The sequence below is a fragment of the Dermochelys coriacea genome, chromosome 3, assembly GCF_009764565.3.
Source record: "Dermochelys coriacea isolate rDerCor1 chromosome 3, rDerCor1.pri.v4, whole genome shotgun sequence".
NCBI lineage: Eukaryota > Metazoa > Chordata > Testudines > Dermochelyidae > Dermochelys > Dermochelys coriacea.
In genome coordinates this window covers 84,316,607-84,335,542 of record NC_050070.1, presented here as the reverse complement: position 1 = coordinate 84,335,542, position 18,936 = coordinate 84,316,607, and the positions used below count along the sequence as shown (strand labels likewise).

Here is an 18,936-nt window from a genome sequence, read left to right as displayed (position 1 = left end):
ATTCGTGTAAACTCTGTTTACAGGAAACAATGAGTTTAAACAGTGTAAATGTGGAGAACTGAGCATTTTAATAATTTAATAGTCTCTATAAAGGCATATGTAATTGTTTAATAAAACCCAGTAACTTTAAAATAGACAGCTACCATCAGGACAGATTGCTTTAATAAGAATATAAAGACATTTAGCTGCCAAGTTGAGAGTTCTGTTCTCTCCTGCAACAGTTGACATCCCTGATGACACAGGTTTAAACAAGCTGCATTCCCTTCCCTGTTTTAGGTGCTTGTGACTGAGGATGTCTTCAGCTGTTTTTTGTTTTTAGGGACATATCAGATATTAAACTGATAAGAACAGATACTACACTTGATCTTAGCTCATAGAGCATTTGCTAGACAAACACAACTGTAGTCAGCAACCATCTACCATGAAGCTGGTTGCTCTAGTTTAAGTTAAGAGAAAAAAGTGCTGGGTGACAGAAATGCTTATTACAATGAGCATTTTCACATTAAATCCATTCACCAGATTGAAATCACACTTGGTGCTCTGCCACTGATATGTTGTTCCAAAGAATGTTTAAAACCATTTAGAGGACTCTTTTACATACAGTAGTGCCCCTGATTTTGGTAGCTTTGCATTCTTTTGTTGTTGATAATAAGACATGCATGTAAAAAAGCTGAGGGGTACAACCATATGTCATGGCTATATGGGGATATCTGCACCTCAGTCCCCTTTCTGGTCTTTCTGAGGCCTGGTCTACACTACAGAGCTAACTCTCTTTAAGTGTTTGACATTAAATGTGGCTCTCACCAATGTAAGTCACCCACGACAGTAACTTAACTCCACCTCCACGAGACTCATAGCGCTTAAGCTGATGTAGTTAGGTCGACACGGTGTCAGTGTAGACACTGTGTTGCTTACATTGACTGTTTCTAGCCTTTTCAGAAACGGTCCCACCATGCCCCACAATGGCAATTAAATCGGTACAAGTGCTCCTATTGAGGACACGAACCACCAACCAAGAAGCATAGTATGGAAAAATAAAACAGATTCAATTACTGAAGTGGCTGTACGTCGACGTAACTTACGTTGACTCAATTTTGTAGTGTAGACTGGCCCTGAATGCGCCCACTGGCCTTAGGCCTCTGCCCTTTACTCTGTCTTGGGGGTGGAATCCTGTGATTCTTCCACTTGTACAGCAGGACCCTGTGTATCCAACTGCTTTTTACTGTGCAGGCCTATCTCTAAGAACCTGTTAGGGTCTCCCTTTGGAACCTCAGACCAGTGATACTGACTAGCAGACTCTAAAAGTATTTTTATTTAGCAGCTGGAACAAAGCTTTAGGAAGTTATTTAAAAAACATAAACCCACGTTCTGTCTGAAACTTCTACACTGTCAATAGTCCTTTGCTTCAGTTACTTGCAGATTGCTACCAGAAAGAGAGTGCACGGAGCTATGTCTACATTGCAGTGTAAGCCTAGAGTTCAAACTCATCTCAAGCCTATCTTTTCCCCCCCCCTACACACACATTGCACTGATCCAGGATTCCAGCACCGTACAGAGGGCTTGACTCAAGCTGGGACCTGGGGATTCAAGCCCGTTGGTTTGCAGTTGAGACACAGCCCCACTGGATTTGTGCTCTGGGAGTCCTGCCACAAGTTTCCCACAATCCCATGAGCTGACTTTCTTTGTCCCTTGGGTATGTCAAGTTTTTCCCAGCCTGCACCGTGAAACAAAGGACTAGAGCAGCCAAACTTTGGAGGGCACTAGATAGTCTGGAATATGGGTAGTTAGACTCAAGGTTGCATAATGTAGTGTAGGTGCTGGAGACCCAGGTGGGACCAGGCCTTCAACAATTCTAATCTACAAATGTGTGTAGATGCTCCAAGCCCTAGATTAACAACTAAGGAGAGGTTAACAAACCAGGATTTGTTAACTCAAGTTCTAACCCTGGGCTTACATTGCAGTGTAGACATATCCTCTGAGTCTCTATTGACACCAGCTCTCCATCATGGTTCTCTTTTATTATCTCTTCTCTCAAGGATGCTGTGTTTCAGAAAGCTCCTCCTTCTTACTTGTGGAGTTTTGAGTCACCTTACCATTCATCATGAAAGGGGCAAAGTCCTCTTCCTAAGGATTTATCACAGAGGTGGGCAAACTACAGCCTGCGAGCTGGAATCAGCCTTGGATCCGGTCCCGTGAGATTTCCAGCTCCATGGTTCCGTGGGGCTAAGGCAGGCTCCCTGTGTGCCCTGGCCCCACGCTGCTCCTGGAAGTGGCTGGCACCACATTCCTGCGGCCCCTAGGGGAAGGGGGGGGGCAGAGGGCTCCATGTGCTATTCTCTGCCTGCAGGCACCACGCCTGCAGCTCCCATTGGCCTCTGCTTCCCCACCCTCTCCCCCAGGCGCCACAGGGACGTGTTGCTGGCTGCTTCTGCAAGTGGTGTGGGGCCAGACAGGCAGGGAGCCCACCTTATCCCCACATGCTCGCCGCTGTCACCCCGGAGCTGCCGCCAGGCTGGAGCCATACCCCAAACTCCTGAGCCCCCAACGCCCTCTCTCCTGGGCATCCCCTGCACTCCGTACCCCTTCTGCACCCTAACCCCCCTGAGCCCCCTCCTGCCACCCAATCCCCGCCCTGAGCCCCCTGCCACCCCCCTCCTGCACCCCAACCCCTTGCCCTGAGCCCTTTCCTGCACTCCCGCCCCCATCCGCGACCCCAGCCTCTTGCCCAGCTCTGCATTCATGGCTCGCATGCAATTCCCCACCCAGATGTGGCCCTCGGATTTATCAGGTTTGCTCCACTGGCACACCAGGGTGTCACTTTCCTTCCTGTTCTGTCCCACGCACATATGATTTGGATTATAATTTTCAATTGTTAGGCTATAGTATTATACATGCCCACTCCTCCAGACACTGCCTGTAGCCCAGGCAGTTCTTAATATAAAAACACACCTGTGCAATCATATCTTAATTACAGTTCAACATAAGAATGAATGCAGATCAATACAGTAGAGGAGGTCCATCTGAGATCTGATTTGTATTAGAAAATGAAATACTCGTGCAAGTGAGGAAGAAGAGAGAATAAGACTGAAATTACTATTAGAATGCAGGGACAAAGTAGCATTTTTCTCATAGATCATGGAATACATAGTTTGGACTTTATATCCAGTTATAAGCTTTCTTTCACCCCTCTAGGTTATCACCTGTTCAAATCAGAGCCAATTCTATAACCCCCTTTCTCTCATAAAAAGATGTATTGGTTCCTTTTTAAAATTAAATCTTTTAAATTAAATTTTTTTCACTGATTCTTTATTCTGTCTGAGGTTTTGAGAGGTGCTACAAATCAGCCAACACTGGATAACTTTGAAAATACTGATTTTTTTTTTTTGTTTTGTTTTGCTTTTGGTTGTGGAACCAGAGAACATTTTGTCTATTGGCAATGTATGTAGTGTATTTTGTGTGCACCTTTAGCACATTTGAATGTGAGGGGTATATGCAGTGCTTTCCTTTCTCAATGTGTGTTGAACATAGCAATTTTTAAGATGCTGTACCACAGCAACAGCGTGGGTGGCCTACCAATAGTAAGTGGTCTCCTTTCCTCTAGCAGAAGTCAACCTGAACTGTTTAATAATGTTCTTTAAGGAACAATGGCTTAGGGCTAACTTTCAGTAGTGTGCTTAACCTTTAAAAAAAAAAAAAAAAAAAAAAAAAAAATTTTGAAACCACTTTAAAGGTTTTGAACTGAAATTGCTAGCAGTTGTTCTAATCATATTTGACTTGGTTCCAATAATAAACAAGTACTCAAGAGACTAAGTGGGTGAGTGTAGCAAAGCGACGACTCACTGGTGCGGTGTCTCCTGCTGGTTGTCTTGGGAATTAGCTCTTCAGCCTTGGAGTGCCCTCTGCTGGCTGGTGTCTCGCCTGCCTCAGGCCCCCATGTCCCTCCCGGACCCTAGGGCCCTTTACCTCAGGGTACTTCCCCACTGCAGTGCCCCCATGCTCCAGGTCTCCCCTCCCAGGGGAACCCCAAACCCTCTAAGCCCACCTTGCCTCAGTGGCTACTGCCAGTCATCATCTAGCCCCCTTTCTGTGGGGCAGATTGCAGTCTGTAATCCATTCATCATTGGAGTTGGACCTGCTGCCTTTCTTGCCCCCAGCTGTCTCCCTTCAGCCCCAGTACTTCCTTTGGCCTTTAACAAGGCTTGAGCTCCCCTGCCCTTGCCCTTGCCCTTGCCCTTGCCCTTGCCCTTGCCCTTGCCCTGCTTCAGGTACCCTTTGCTCCTTCAGGCAGCTAGATCTATCTCTCTCCAAAGCTGGAGAGAGACTCCTTGTCTTCTGGCCCTACAGCCCTTTTATAGGGCCCTGATTGGCTGCCTCTCAGCCTTTTCTGATTGGCTCTCAGCCCCAGCCCTCACCAGGGGCTGGCTTTTAACCTTTGCTGAACTGGAGCAGAGTGACTGCCCTGCAACAGTAAGCATATAATACCTGTACTATTAAAGTGTGACCAAATTGCAGACACTTGCACTGCAAAGACCTCAAGTTTCTGTAGTTCTACTAACATTCCAAACAAATAAATCACAGATATTCTCATATGATTTTACAACTAACTGCATTACAAGAGTCCCAAATCTTTTTAGTTTATGGTACTGTGTGTATTGTTGCTGGAATTAAAACAAACAAAAAACAACCCAAGGACTTTGCAAAATACCTAGTAGTTTGTCCCCATATTGAGTTTGGAACAATAACTTTAAGTGTAAGATAATAAAGATCTTGGAAAGTAGGCATGAAGGAATTTATAGAGGCAACTGTTTCCGAAGTTGAATCGGAAGATACTGAGCTGGACAGAGCTGAATGATGAAGAGAGAACAAAAACAGTAATAGAATCAAATGATATTGAAAAGAGGAGCTATATAGTTAGTGGGGACAGACAAATAAGATTTAAAAGGAGAAAGTGACCCATGACTAGAGTACTACAAAAATCCTTCATTCCATGGAACATAGAGTGAAATCCTTACCCCATCCACCCCACTCTAGCTCCTTTCCTCTCTTGGCCAGGATTGAGTGCTGCTCTCACCATTTCACTCAGAGTAGTCTCCTTGCACAGGCATTGTAGAAGACTGCTGGTCAGCAGCCACCGGTGGACACCCTTGCAAGACCTGACATGGAAGAGCAGGTGTGGGGGCCAGGAGGAGTTTGTCAGGACCAGGCCCCTGAGTGCAGCCCTGCACAGATTCCTAGCAACACTGCAACCCAGGCAGGCTGCTGTAACTTAGGTCCCCCAGAGCTCTGTAAATTATGACAGGGGGCCTCTCCAGCCCCCAGAACAGCCCAGAATAGGGAGGGTGCAAAGGAGACTTAAAGCCACTGTACCCCACCATCACCCTGGGCTGTGAATTCTGTGCTGTGCCTGTCTGGAATTTTGCCTATAATCTTTCTCATTTTGAGGCAGGAGAAGTATTTCAAATTTAACTTTTTTCATGAAGACACTTTAATATTTTTGAAGCAGTTCAATAAATCTTTGTCAACACTGATGTATTTTGTTAAATATAACTATGTACAGTAAGGAAATTACTATATCATTATAACTTATTTTCAATCAAGTCTGCCTGTTTCAAAACTTGCTAGATTCAGTTTTGACAGAACACAATTGGGAAACATGCTTGAGGAGGTTGGACTTCACTGACATTTTGAAGTTGAGCCTTGTACTTGTTTGTCTCGTCTGTGATTGGCTGAAGCTGTTGCTAGGCTCATTGCTTTATTCATAGGCAAAGTTAGAAATTTGAATGTGACCTGTTTGAACTGCACTGTCTGCTGCTTTTTTCAGTGTGGTCTCCTGATTCACTCTGGCTCTTTTGTGCTTTCCTATTGTATCCTAAGTTGGTCTAACAGATGCATTTTTAACTATGACAAGTTAAAAAAATGTTTTCATTGGTTGCACTAGCATTAATAACTTTTTACTTTTAATATTTTACTTGACAACTTTTTTCTATCGCAGAATAGCCTACTAAGCCTTTTGCTAAAAGGTTTTTAAATTCTTTTTCTTTGCAAGCAATGAACATTGAGTTGATCAGTGTTAATCAAGAGAAGTAAAATGATTAATACTTTATCTGGAATATGAAAAGTTGTTTTAAAAACAATTGGGGAAATAGTGAATAAATTGTTACATGAATAGTAAAAGACTGAAACACATTGCACTAAAAGAATAGTAAATAAAAACACAATTCAGAAGTCTGCATTTGCTCAAATGCTCCCTATGTAGAAGTGGGCTATCTGGAAGAATTAGATCTTCCATGTATATTTCTTGGTAAATGTTTTTCTCAGTGCCTTGTTGATTGACAGTAATCTCAGTGTTAGTACTAATCTGAATACAAATGTCAAAGCCCTAAAACTTGCAAAAACCAGTTTTGATACTTAGATATGAGACAGACAAATTCTCCAGCAACTTGTATGGTTACAGTTTCATCAAATCTTAAATTTCTAGAAAATTGAAGCAATCCTCTTTGAGACCAGTAAACTCAGATTTCAGCCACAGGCCAAAACTTCTAAGCAACGTTAGCCCCACCCTTCAAAGAGTGAAGGCTAATGAATTCAGCACTAAATTGAATTGAACAGAAAACCAGTGATAACTAGCAGATTAAGTAGAATGTGCAAGATGCGTCTGTTCTGCCAGACTTCTCTTGGTGGAAAAGGCTTTGGGCTGGTGTGCAGAGTTTAAAAATGAATGAAATGGGGCTTTGTTGTTATGATGCAGAGGTCAGTTGGGGTGTTTTCAACCTATTGAGTTCAGGTTTTGAACAGTACCCAGAGCATAGGATGAGTGCTTTCATAGTCTGAATGAATAATGTAAGTTAATGTCAGAGGTTACAGAACAGTGAAACCTAGTTTTGCACCCTCTGCATCACAAAGCTACAAAGAAAGTTGTTTGTTACTTAAGTCATGGCAATGTGCTTGTCACTGTACAGGAAATGTATGAAAACAGATCCTTCCTTGAGGTGTTTTCAGTCTGACAAACACATAGTTAAGACAAGACACACTGGGAGACCCAGAGAAGAATGCAAGTTTGGAGGTCACTGGAACTTCTTAAATTTTCTGTATAGTTTTCCTACACTCCCAGTTTCCCCCACTCTAGTGCGGTGTTAGGGTGGAGAAGGCATTTAACTCGGGTTACAGTTAAAATATAGAAATTGAACTGAAAGGAACTGAAAATCTTTTGGGTTTCACACACTGCTGCTCTCAGGCATAGGACTGTACCCTTGGAGGTATCAAGTGTAAGAGAGTAGAAAATCTACAAAACAGCTCACAAAGTCTGGAACTGCTGACTGGAGGGCACCCGAGGCTGTAAAGCCATCATCCTCGTTCAGTTTGATTCCATTCCACTTGATATAATTAATTTTTGATGCTCTTTAGTGTGAATGCCTTCCAGACTAGCTTTTGTCACAGGTGATTGATTCTCTTTTCTCCTCAGCAGAGGATTTTTTAAAGGCTCTGGGACGTGCATTATTGAGGACAAAGCTAAAGAAGTGTGCCTTGCACTTGGAAAGAGAAGTGGTGATGTTTGAGGTGATTCTTAGATCCCCTGGGTGTTTGTTCAACATTCTGGAACCAGCCCCAGAGAAAGCTTTCTCTTGCACAGACTAGCTTTTCCCTTGTGGGTAACACATTGTGCTTCAGGAGCAGAGTAATTGAATGGACCTTAGCTCAGAATTTCAGGCAATCTTTTAGGTATCCTGGGCCTAGACCACTGGGTGCCTTGAGGATGAGAACAATGTTTTGGGCAGAAGGAAGGGCTTCTGGGTTACGTTTTCCCAACTTGGGGTGGGAGTAAGCAGAGGACTCAAAAATTCAAAGAACAAATTTAAAAGAGAAAGCTAGGGTGGTACAGAGAATAGACAAATAAGGGTTAACAGTGTTTTTATCAAAAAATGTCAAGGAAACTTGGAATGAAAAATTGATTAATAGACTAAGTAAAAACAAGATGCACATGGGGGGAAGCTTTCTAAACTTAGCTTGATGGTGAGAAGAAAATATCTAGCGGAGCTCTAAATAAAAATTACAAAATGAAAAAAAATTATCACTCTGCCTTTCAGTTTTTGGGACCAGAGAGATTTTTTTCAAGGATGTGCTAGAAATGTACTTAAACAAATTTGACCCCTTGCACTGTCATATGAGATTTTGGATACTTGTGTATTTTATATGAACAGCCACAATTTTGCAAGCTCTTTGGTGCAGAAGCCAGTTTTTTATTGAGTGTGTACATAGCCTAGTGCAATGGATCCCCTGATGTCTAGGTGCTACTGTAGAATAAATAGTCAAAATAACCCATTTGAAAGTGTGTGTTAGTTATTTGAAAAAGTCTACATGTATTTTTCCCTTTCTCTAGCAGTGGCTACTAACAGAGAAAATTGTTTTGTTGCCTATGAATTGGTTTATTAAACATTATTGACGTGTCAGTGATTGCTGGGGAATTGTAATGAGATGCCATTTTGAACAAACTTGGTTAAGAGAATGTTACAATTTACAAGGCAATTTAATAGTCTACCTAAGATTAATAGCCTCCAGAGCACAAAATACAATGTGGAGTGGGGCATGAAGCCATCCACATAGAATTTTCTTTTTTTTTCCCCTTTTGGTTTCAGATCTGTCTTAATCTGTCATGTGTGGAAAAGTAATTTTCATGTTCAAATAGGCCCATTCTAATGAATACAGAGTTTATAAGACTTAAAAATAAATAGAGAGACCTAAATTTTGTCCTGTCCCTTCTCCTTCTGAATCCAAGATGGCTACTATCTTAAGTGCCATAAGATGCTAGATTTTTAGAAGACTGTATTTTGTCAATTGTGATGCCTCTTGTTTTTGTGTTAAAATTGGAAACCAGCTTTATGTGACTAAGCTTTAATTGTAATCTTTTCATAGGAGAGACTGTTCTTTCACTTCATATAGCTACCATCTAGCTGTGGGTGCTACCATAATAATAAATATCTGTTTTAGTGACATGCAGTTTTCATATAACTACATAGCTGTGCATGTAACTTTCTGCAACAGTAGTCTAGTAATCTAGAGCTGTAGTGTTGCAATCTCCTTTTTTTTTTTATTTTAGTGATGGGCACAAGCAAGCAGCCAAGAAGCAAGTTTTTTGGCATGTAACTCACTGTTTCTCTCCATCAACCTCTGGGGAAGGTGTGTATTTTAATTTAAAAAAATCTGGCAAGGAACTCTTTCTTCAGAATAACCCTCCTAAATACATCTTTAATCCACCTACTTACAATAGTCTTAGAAGCCATAAATCCTTTTTTTTGTGTCCTTGCCAAAGCATAATCAATCTCCAGATCTCAACTCCTTACTCTATATAAATTAAACTTCAAAGTACTTTTAATGTCTAGTAATTCTTTTCCTTGGTTGTGGAGGAGGTCTTTAAATTTGGATAAACTGGGTAAAATGATGCTTGGTGAAAAACTGAAATCTTGAGTAAAGGCAGGAATTACTGAAGAGTGACTATCTTTGGTGGAATAATAAAAAGAGGTGTTGTGTGACAAGGTGGTTAGTCCATTTGCCCTTTAAGGATGAAGGTATGTCCATAAAGAAAATAATGCCTAAGGGTAAATATAAAACTGACATCTCAAATGCAAATAAGGCTCTAAGAATGGACAGTAGGTGTAAGGCCCAGTCTATAGTGTAAAACCAAGTGTCCATTATATTTACTCTATGTGACAGAAACAGTGTTCAGGGACAGCTGTATTGTAAATGCCTTCCCTGGACATCTTGGGTTATTTTAGACTAATAAAATGCTAAAGAAATACATGAATGGAAATCATTCTCAGAAGCCATTATAGAGGCACCAGTTGCAACTTTGAGTAATTAAGGTAGTCCCTTTTTGAATTTAAAACAGGTATTCAGTCTCTTGGTCGTGTGAAAAATATAGTGTATCCTCTCCAAATGTATAGCAATTACTCTTGGAGTACAAAATGAATTTTCTGAAAATTGACAAGTTAAGCTAGTATGGTTAAAATTAATTTTAAAACTGAGCTCTTTGAGAGTTTTAGCATCCCAGTCTTCTTTGTTCCAAATTATCTTAATAGTGGAATAATAGACTCTTCTTTCCTTACAGTTACCATTATTTTGATATTGAGTTTAATTGTTATGATTATGGGCAAAATTGCAAAAAATAGTAACCACCAAGTTGCATGTTGGAACAACATCAGTCAGCATCCTGGATTCCTCTAAGTCAGAGTTCAGACCATGACACAGCACAGAGATAGATCCAGTGGCACTAAAAGACGACCACTTCATGGCCATGGACACACACAGGGTTTCTTTGGTGGTCATCAGTGTTACGGGACTAGCTCCAACTCTGTCTCTTTTCTGGTCTCTGAGTGCACCCCCTCAGGTATTGGGCTATGTGCCTTTACCTGTGCTGAGGCGGAATTCTGTAGTTTTGCTCTTGGACCTGGCCTTGGGCGGCAGTGTCCTGTGCTTACCCAGCAGATCCAACTGCATTGTGGGACCTGTCATTCTTCCTTACAGAATCTGAGACCAGCGGTATATACAGTGATAAAGTAGCCTTCTGAAAACTGTAGCAGGAGCAGAGAGAATTCTTATGCCCTGTCCTCTGGAACCCCTTGAGCCTAAGGTCTTGTCTACACTTGTCAAGGTTCCTTCCCCACTCTGAACTCTAGGGTACAGATGTGGTGACCTTCATGAAAACCCCCTAAGCTTATTTTTACCAGCTTAGGTTAAAACTTCCCCAAGGTACAAACTATTTTACCTTTTGCCCTTGGACTTTATTGCTGCCATCACCAAGCGACTAACAAATATATAACAGGGAAAGAGCCTGCTTGGAAACATCTTCCTCCCCAAAATCCTACACCCCCTTTCCTGGGGAAGGCTTGATAAAAATCCTCACCAATTTGCATAAGTGAACACAGACCCAAACCCTAGGATCTTAAGAACAATGAAAAAATAATCAGGTTCTTAAAAGAAGAATTTTAATTGAAGCAAAAGTAAAAGAATCAACTCTGTAAAATCAGGAATGTAAATACCTTACAGGGTAATCGGATTCAAAACATAGAGAATCTCTCTCGGCACAACCTTCAGTTACAAAAAGACACAAAAACAGGAATCTACATTCCATTCAGCACAGTTTATTTTCTCAGCCATTTAAACAAAACAGAATCTAACACATATCTAGCTAGATTACTTACTAAGTTCTAAGACTCCATTCCTTTTCTGTTCCTGGCAAAAACAACACACAGACAGAGAGAACCTTTGTTTCTCCGCCCTCTCCAGCTTCGAAAGTATCTTGTCTCCTCATTGGTCATTTTGGTCAGGTGCCAACGAGGTTATCCTAGCTTCTTAACCCTTTACAGGTGAAAAGGCCAGGAGGGATTTTAAAGGTGTTTACCCTTCCCTTTATATTTATGACAACACTGCACGGTTTTGTCGACAAAAGTCAGCTTTTGTCACCAAAACTAAGCACTACAAATCCAAGACATTCAGAGTTAAGGTTACATTTAACAGAAATCCATACGTATTTTAAGTATGAAAATGCATAGATTCACAAGTTTTAAGGCCAGAATGGACCATTAGATTATCTCATCTGAACTTCTGTGTAATTTCACCCAGTTACTCCTGTATTATACCCAATAACTTTTGTGTTTCACTAAAGCATATCTTCCAGAAAGGCATCCAGTCTTTATTTGAACATATCTAAGAAAAGGAGAATCCACCACTTCTGTTGGTAGTTTGTTCCAATGCTTAATCACCCTTGGTATTTAATGTTACATTCAAACTGGCAACAGTCAATTAGAGCAACTGCTAAAACATTTGTTTATCTTTAGCTAGCCATCTGAGAGAAAGAAAAGAAAGAAAACTTAATTAAGAACATTCAATTCTACATTTAATGTGGTAGAGCAAGTCAAAGCACTCAGTTACCACTTAATTCTGCAATCACTTTAGCACAGCAAGTCACATGTAAGTCACATGACTTAACACTCAGCTCTGCAAGAGCAAGGTCAGTTAGGCCATGTCTACGCTACAGAGTTAAGTCAACTTAAGTTACGTTGATGTTCATAAGCCGCTTTAATTACATTGGTTGTGCACATCCATACAAACTCCTTGTGTTGGTGGAGCATGTCCACAGTCAGTGTTCTTACAACACACTCTGTCAATGCATCCCACTGTGCAACTTGCCACATTCTGCTGCTGGGAGCTCTGGGAACAGATCATGGTGCATAATTGAGGCATGCTCACCATTCAAGGAGGCAGTTCTTTCCATCCCATCATTTCATGAGTTTCTGACTTCATTTCGCGCGGTCTTTTAACAGCTTTTGTTAACTATGCGCCTACCATCTCTGCCTGAAAACATGGATCCTGAACTGTTCACCAGTCTGGTGATGAGTGTTATGAACACAGTGTGGCTGGTCCTGCAGTATGTCATGAGCTGCGAATCAGAAAGTGAATTGGTGGTGCCTGCCCTTCTATGTACCTCTTAAAGAAATAATTCATGATTGCTGCTGGCATTCATGGACCAGCTGCACGTAATGGACTGTCGATACTGGGCTCAGGAAACAAACACTGAGTGGTGGAATTGCATTGTGATGCAAGTATGGGATGACTAATGATGGCTGCAGAACTTTTTGGATATGTAAATCTACCTTCCTGGACCTGTGTGCGGAGCTTGCCCCAGTACTGTGATGCAAGGACCCCAGACAGAGCTGCCCTCACTGTGGAAGAAGCAAAATTTGATCGCTGTGTGGAAGCTGGTGACTCCAGACTGCTACCGGTCAGTCACGAAACAGTTTGGGGTTGGAAAATCCACTGTGGGGGCTGCAGTGGTGCAAGTGTGCAGGACCATTAAGTGCCTCCTGCTACAAAGGACTGTGACTCTCGGTAATATGCAGGAAATACTTGATAGGGAATCTCATTGCCTCAGAGCTAACTGTGGTGAGGTGATTGAATGCATAACCCAGTTTTGGCCCCAGACCATCTTGAGTCAGAGAACATAAACTGAAAGGGCTACTTCTCTACAGTCTTGCAGACACTGTTGGCTCACTGGAGCCGCTTCACTGAAATCAATTAGGGGTGGTCAAGGAATGTGCATGATGCACGCATCTTTAGGAACACTGGGCTGTATAGAAAGCTGCATGCTGGAACATTCTTTTCAGTTCAGAAGATTCAAATCAGGGATCCATAAATGCCCATAGTGATCCTGGGAGATCCCACTTACTCTTTGCTCTGGTGGCTCATGAAGCCTTACACCAGGAACCTAGACAGCAGTAAGGAGCGCTTCAACAATAGGCTCAGCAGGTGCCAAATGAACATTAAATGTGCCTTTTGCCAATTAAAGGTTCCTGGCGCTGCCTTTTTGGCAGGTTAGACTGAGGAAAATATTCTAGTGGTCATAGCAGCCTGCTGTGCCCTGCATAACATTTGCAAAGCGAAGAGGGAAAAGTTTCCCCAGGGTAGAGCATTGAGATAGATCTGGCTGCTGATTTTAAGCAGCCAGATACCAGGACAATTAGAGGGGCACAGCGGGGAGGCTATTCAAATTCATAGATACTAAGGTCAGAAGGGACCATTCTGATCATCTAGTCTGACCTCCTGCATAGTGCAGCCCACAGAATCTCACCCACCCACTCCTATGAAAAACCTCACCCATGTCTGAGCTATTGAAGTCCTCAAATCATGGTTTAAAGACTTCAAGGAGCAGAGAAGCCTCCCTCAAGTCAACCATGCCCCATGCTACAGAGGAAGGCGAAAAACATCCATGGCCTCTCCAATCTGCCCTGGAGGAAAATTCCTTCCCGACCCCAAATATGGCAATCAGCTAAACCCTGAGCATATGGGCAAGATTCACCAGCCACATACTACATAAAATTCTTTCCTGGGTAACTAGGTAATTAGGGAGGCTTTGAAGGAGCATTTTGACAATTTATTCCCATAATGTATATTTATGTGATGCGTTTGGCCACACAGTGTTTTCTTGCCACCTTGAATGACCCCTGTAGCATTAATTGTACTGAGCAAATATTCTTGCCTATAACCACTGTGCTTGAATGTTAGTACCAACTAATGTGTATACTACAAATAAAGACTCATTTTATTTCAAAGACTAAAGTTCAATAACAGGACAAAAAACAAACTTTTTTGTCAAACGGGACATGGTAATGAGGAACAGTCTCAGTTATGGCTCTCTCAGGTGTATGTAACTCCAGCTTTTGTTGTGAAACCAATCCCTAGGTGTGGAGTGCACAGGGTACTGCAAGGGACTGGGAACATGCGAGGAATGTAGTGGGGGAGTTTGGGGAGGGCATAGAACCAAGTTCTGTATTGATTGCAGGGAGAGTAATGCATGGATGTGCTCAGACTGCAGCTTAGTGAGGCACCTGAGCATCTCTGTCTGGCCCTCCAGCAGCTTTATCATCCGCTCTTGCCCCTCCTTTCCAGGCTATCCAGCCTGAGTCTTTCATTGATTGTTTCCCTCCACGCTCTTGTTTCACTATGTGCTGTATCTGTTGACTGCAGCTCTTTGTGAAACATATCCTCTTTACTCCTCCTGGTTCTCCGCCTTACCTGACAGAGGTGTTCCGCTGGTGTGGAAGAATGGGTCTTCAAGGGCACATCTGCAGAAACCAAAGAAACAATGAACAGAGACAGTATTGTGAGTTCGCTCACAGTTGTGAATCACAAAAGTGACACACCCCTCTTTCTCACTGTCTCTTTGCTAGCACACAGCTTGGCAAGAGTCTGAAATATGGTGAGTTTGGCGGGGGTGAGGGAAGGGAAGGGGAAATGGGGCAAGAGGGGACAAAGGGTCTGGGTGGTTTGCAAAGAGGGTCACTACATATGCCTAGGGACAGTATTCTAAATACTGGCACCCTTTCCCAAAAGCTAGGGTAATCAAACCCAATATCTCACTCCTGACGGTAACCCAAGATACAAGGGTGCACCTCCTGCATGCATGCGGCTTCAGACCGGGTCCATATGTTGCTTGCTTTTGTGCTGCTCTAGTCCCTGCAGAAATAAATGCTGGTTGGCATGGCAAAGTTTCCTACAGTGGGGGAAGAAACAAGGCAGCTCTGCCAGGGAACCTTTGGCAGAGGATTGCAGAATACTCCCAGGAAAGTTTCCTAGAGCTCATTATGCAGGATTCCCAGAACATTCCAGTGTACATTTACAAACTTTGCCACTAGGTCCCCACTACATAGTTGCATAGGCTCATTTGTTAATTTCTGTCATTTATCCCTCTTCTACCATATAATAAGGTATACGAGTAGGGTCCTACGAAATTCACGGCCATGAAAAATGCATCACGGACCGTGAAATATGGTCTCCCCTGTGAAATATGGTCTTGTGTGCTTTTACCTTAAATATACAGATTTCATGGGGGAGACCAGTGTTTCTCAAATTGGGGGGCCTGACCCAAAAGAGAGTTGGGGGGTCACAAGGTTATTAGGGAGGGGGTTGCTGTACTGCCACCCTTACGTCTGCATGGGCTTCTGAGCTGGGTGGTTGGAGAGCAGCAGCTGTTGGCCAGACGCCGGCTCTGAAGGCAGTGTCCCGCCAGCAGCAGCACACAGAAGTAAGGGTGGCAATACCATACCGTGCCACCCTTACTTCTGTGCTGTTGCCTTCAGAGCTGGGCGGCCGGAGAGTAGCAGCTGCTGACTGAGGGCCCAGCTCTGCAGGCAGCAGTGCAGAAATAAGGATGGCAATACCATACCATGCCATACTTACTTCTGCACTGCTGCTGGCAGCGACTCTGCCTTCAGAGCTGGGATCCTGGCCAGCAGGATGCTGCTCTCTAGCTGCCTAGCTCTGAAGGTAGCGCCACCACCGGTAGCAGCACAGAAGTAAGGGTAGCAGTACCACAATGTCCCCTACAATAACCCTGTGACCACCACACAACTCCTTTTTGGGTCAAGACCCCTACAATTACAACACTGTAAATTTCAGATTTAAGTAGCTGAAATCATGAAATGTGCGATTTTTAAAATCCTATGACTGTGAACTTGACCAAAATGGACTGTGAATTTGGTAGGGTCCGATACATGAGAACTCAATCTCGTTGCACCATTTTGGGATAATTATAACATACCTGTACTTGTTTTACCCTTAAATCACTGACATATTCTCAATCTCTAACTTCATTTTAATGTAGTTTGTCTTGGCATAATTAAGAGATAAGGTCCAATAGAAGGACTCTGGACGTTATTGCTGAATGTACATAGAGCAGACACACGGACCCTTAGGGTAGTGGGATTTAAACCTTTGTGCTCTCTCCTGAAAGAGTGCACTCTCCTGGGGAAAGTAGGTAAAACCCACCAAAACAGAAAGTTAAGAATAGATTTTTATGATGTATTCAGCAAATATACTTCTCAAAGCTTAAAATATTTGAAGTGTTTAAAATAAGCTGAAGACTGATAGGCAGACAAGATCTCCCAGGTTCAGTGAGCATGCCCCTACAATTAATTATAGTGTACTTCCCACCATTGATGTAGCACCAGTAGGAGTGCTAGTCCAGGCCAGCCACAGATGTCTACCTCTGTCATATAACCATGCTTTGTAGGGGGAAAATGACACCCTGAACTCCATCTAGACAGGGCTAGATTACTTTTTGTGGGCCCAGCGCCAAACATATTTGAGGGGCCCCCTGGGGAATAAAGGGGAAAGAGCATAGCGTGCAGGGTGGATTTGATTTAAATAATGATTTAAATCACTAGTCAGGAAGACTTGATTTAATCATGGTTTTCTACATAAAAGTGCATTTTTGTTGCTTGTTATAACCTTAATATGTATTCTTCACAACTCAGAGATAGATATAAAACCTACATCGAGATAGATGTAGGTTTCATTTTTAGAAGGTACATACTATATATTTTTAAACAGTGATTTATTTTGAAAACTTTTCAGATAAGTTTTACAGCTATATCAGAAAATGAGTGATTGTTTGTTTGGTTATTTCATTTACCAAAGATAATTGAAGCAGATAGTTCACCTCCCAATGATTTCATAAATATCTTCAGTTCAACAGGTTAATCATTAATATTTGGAGGATTTTCTTGCCAGGCCAGGAGAACATCACCAGAGAGACATTTAAATTGTTTCATTTAACTAAATCAACAACGTGTTAAGTATTCTGGATTTTTTTCTTCAACAGCAAACAATATTTTAACGAAAAAGCATATGTCCTTCGCTTCTCAAATTTATCTCCAGACTTCTTCTCCTTGTCCAGATTTATTCCGCCCTCAGCAATCTTCTATCCATTGAACATTTTGAAATTTTTCACTTTTAAAGAGAGGTAAGGGATTGATTCTGTGTATACAAATTTGCAGAGGAACAAATAGGGTTGAGGTCTGTTATTTCTCACTTCTATATATTTATTTATTTATTTATTTTAAAACATTTTTGCTGTTAACAAGCATGTTACCTCTGGAGACACAAATCTATAGTTTGAGAATTGCAAAACTGAGCATCTCTGATGGTATCTACTAGACTGAGCACTGAGTCCCATTGGGTAGATAGAAAGGTTAACTTAAATAATCTATACAGAAGCCCCTGGAACCCACATAAGATTGGGTCCCTAATCCATGAACTATTAGAACTCATTTACAAAACTTTTCTTAAACATTACATGAATATATTGTCTCATACTATAGAATTAGAATTTATAATCCCTATTCCATGATGAGATATAATGTATCTTTATCTTTGGATTTTTGAGGAAAAATCCTATCTAATTTAAATCAAAAAGCTTCTGCCGCTGCAGGAGAGAGTAGGGGGTGGAGAAGAGCGGGCCGGGGCGCAGAAGAGCGGGCCAGGCCGGGCCCCCTTTGGAGCATGGGCCCTTTGCCATTGCGCCAGTGGCACCATGGTAAATCCAGTACTGCATCTAGAAACTATTAAGCAGTCAATGTAGAGCAAAGAACTCTCAACCTGCAGCTGAAAAACCTTCTGTTCAATAACAGGGCAACTATGTTCTTCATCCATTTATATTTTTGGGCTCAAGATGTAGTCCCACTTGAAGTCTTAAGATAATAACAAAGGCATGAATTGTGGTAGCTAGGTCCACGTCTGAAAGAAATGGTTGCAATTTCATAGTCAGACACAGATAGAACATGCAACCCTGGATGTTGCTGTGATATGATAATCTAACCATTATTCCTTGCAAATTTACTGCACATTCTGTGCACTTCACTACTAGAATATTGTCCCTGATGTTGACCCTATCTTTTCCTTTGTCTGCTTTTATAAATGTAACTCTAATGTATCACCTTAGACCAACATACATAATTCTGCTATCCCTTGGTGTTAGCACTCTTGAAATACTTGTGATTATCAATGTTTTTCAACTTTTAGCCAAGCTGTACATTTTAGTTAATATTCTTTATTCTTTTACAGACTGAAAACAAAATTCACACTTTATAAGCCTTTGACTATATATTTATATTGTTTCCATTTAGGAGGAAAAAATTCTAACTATATTTTTTGTACACAACTACTTATTCCAGGTTTGTTATTAAAGCCTGAAAGCATATTCTGATATTGTTTAAAAACAGTTACTACCCCAGGTAGATTCAGCACTGATGTCATTTGCACGCCAAACAAAATTATTGTATGCCAAAGTAAAACGTTAGTCTGCCTGGACACTCAAAGTTGAGAACTGGATATGCTTAAAAGGATACATTAAAGGTATCTTGGGTCCAAATTACAGTCTTGTGGGTTTAACTATTACTAAAATAAAATGTTTAAAATCTATAAATCAGAACTTGAAAAACGTATCGATCTCTACTAGCCTTGGTCTAGGTTTGCTAGCTAGGATGAAAAGTACACTTGCCACCAATTCACCCATAAATCACACCCCTTTTGTACTGCACCGAATTGTGACATGTCAATCCACTTTCTATTTAACAAACTTAAAAGTATGTGACATCAGGCTTGACA

At 41.7% G+C, this 18,936-nt stretch overlaps 1 protein-coding gene and 1 pseudogene across 7 annotated transcripts in view; one reads left to right on the top strand and one right to left on the bottom strand.

Moving 5' to 3' along the window:
* The window catches only part of SESN1 (sestrin 1), a 116,956-nt gene that overhangs the window by 64,283 nt on the left and 33,737 nt on the right, over positions 1–18,936 (top strand). The gene's annotated exons all lie outside the window — the stretch shown is intronic.
* On the bottom strand, positions 288–397 carry LOC119854110 (annotated as a pseudogene).